The sequence below is a fragment of the Telmatherina bonti genome (assembly GCF_933228915.1).
Source record: "Telmatherina bonti genome assembly, chromosome: 3".
NCBI classification, from domain to species: Eukaryota; Metazoa; Chordata; class Actinopteri; order Atheriniformes; family Telmatherinidae; genus Telmatherina; species Telmatherina bonti.
In genome coordinates, this window is record NC_136621.1 from 5,426,835 (window position 1) to 5,429,327 (window position 2,493).

Genomic DNA, 2,493 nt, shown 5'->3' on the forward strand with positions numbered 1-2,493 from the left:
ATGACGCCTGCAGACGTCACACGCAAACATCCGGTCTTGTTCTTCTTTGTTGTTTTATTTTTAGTTGACACGTTAACTGCCGCCACCTACCGGACTGGAGGACACAATGCACAACAAGCATGGAGCAGGTTTAATTTTGTTTCCGTTTTTATAAAAATACAAATAAAACATTTAGTAATAAACTAAAATTTAACTAGAATAAAATAATCATGATGTTCTTGAAACTTTTTTGTTCAGAAAGTCATCTTTTGAAAAATAAAAGTTAATCATTTTCATCTGATATTTTTCTCTTTTTGTCAAAGTGGGACATCTTACTGTCAGTTTTTACCCATATTATCCATGGTTTTATACAACTCCTGAGAACTTGCATCCTTTTAACTTTTTAATACTAGTGTGGGTTTTATGTTTGTTTTGTTTTAGTCTCAGGTATGTTTTAATTGTGTGATTGCTAAAACCTGGTGGTGATATAGGACAGCTGACCCCAGTTAAAACACCACACCCCCAAAGTTCTCATTGGATAAAGACTCCTTAAAAGGACTCAATGGACAGAAAAGAGGAGGCCTGGAAGGAGATGGAGCTGCAGCGCTGGTGGGACTGGGCGTATAAGAGACCATCCTCAAGACTACAGGCTGAGGCCCAGAGATGGTTTGAAGCTGACCCCAGCCAAGAGTGAATCAATGCAACGCCTGCTAACAGCTAAGTAAAGGGACGTTGAAAAGCTTGTGCACGCAACAAGGGCAAAACTACTCTCCTTTTCCACTTAAAAAAAGCTGTTATCTGAGGCACACTGTTCTGAGGCGACGTGCAGCTCCAGACCTCATCTCTTGGCTCCATCTGGATTACCTGGTTGGAAAATCGGAGGCCCTTGCAAAGATTACCAGCAAGGGCTCCCAAGAAAAGAACAGTTTTTCAGGGTTTAGCCCCTGCTCCGGTTAGGCTAGAGAACTATATAATTTTTTTTTTTCCTGTTTTTTTTTTTTTTTTTTTTTTTAAAAAGAGGATAAACAATTTTTATTGTAAATAAAATTTGCAAAACTCTGCCTGGCTAGCCTTCTCATTTTAACAGTGAAACTCCTTTTTTGCTGGTATTTTAAAGAACTTTCTCACTGACATTTTTAGAAAATTTTATTTTTTTAAAATTGTCATAATTTACGTGTCATTTTAATTGGGCCGCCCTTGAGAAAAGCCCTTAACCACCAGCGGGCAGTGCACTATGGCAACCCACTGCTAAAATGGTTAATGGATTGTATGTACATTCAGCACCTTTTCAGTCATGTTGATCACTCAAAGCGTTTTAACGCTACTTGCCACATTCATATCCTTATAGGCATATTGGGGGACAACGTGGGGTTCAGTGTCTTGTAAATAGATGGCTGAGAAGTTCAATGCTGGTTCGTATGTTAGCGCCCAGTGCCACCTTTGACACAGTCATCGTGTTAGACCCACTGGAACATTTGCTCTGGTTCTGCTCTGATTGTGTCCATGAGGAGTTCTCCAGGGTTCAGTTTTGGACCCCTTGTTCAGTATCTACAAGTTCTTACTTGCTGATACCATGGAAACAGACCAAATATCTGATCACAATTATCCTGACACTCAGCTCTATATCAACGTCTCATGATCAATGCCATATATATGTTAAACAATGGTGCAAAATATCTGATCTGCTGATGCTGAGCCACAGAAACTTGTAAGATCTGGTTCAAGTTTGCTTTTCATATCAAGAAGTGAAACTAAATATTTTGTTCTGCTTCTGACATCTGGAACAAATGACCATACAACCTGTACTCTGATACAAGCTTGAGTTTATTTAGATATGGCTTTCAACCTTTTTTCATTTGACATTCTTTTTAATTAAGATTTCTGGATTATTTTTCTGGATTATTCACTTTTCAGTGATGGAGATGAGGATGACATATTTGCTGTTGACTCATGTGTGCATCTAAATATTTCCTCTTATATGTTCTCTAAACATGTTCAGCACATTTGGTTGCCTTCTGTGTAAAATGGCCTTTATAATTACATAAATCTTATTTGTATTATTTCAGCCCATTCAGAAGATATAGAAGCCAGCACTCATGCTTGCAGTTTCCTGGCTGTTTTCATGGAGATTAGTTTCATTACTGTTGCTCACCTGAATGAAAACAAGTTTCAGCTGCGGACCAGTAAAAAGATGATGGTGAAATTCTTAACAAAGGCTAGAGAGAGATAAAAACAAAAAGTAAAAGAAAAAAAAGTTACATTCATGAATCATAATACAATAAAAAGCAGTAATTAGGGACCAGTCAAGGTAGGATTTTATAATTTAGTTCTTTTTCTTTTCAGCTTTGTAAAGAAAGGGGGAGTACCACATACCCTTCAGAGAACTCCTCCTCCTTGGATCAGCCTCGGCTTCTCGGGGACAATCAGGACTCTCTTACATCCTCTCCTTCCAGCAGGCTTCAGTCAGGGGGACACTGACAGGTGGACTGTCCGAGAGCCCCGTATAATCGGGAA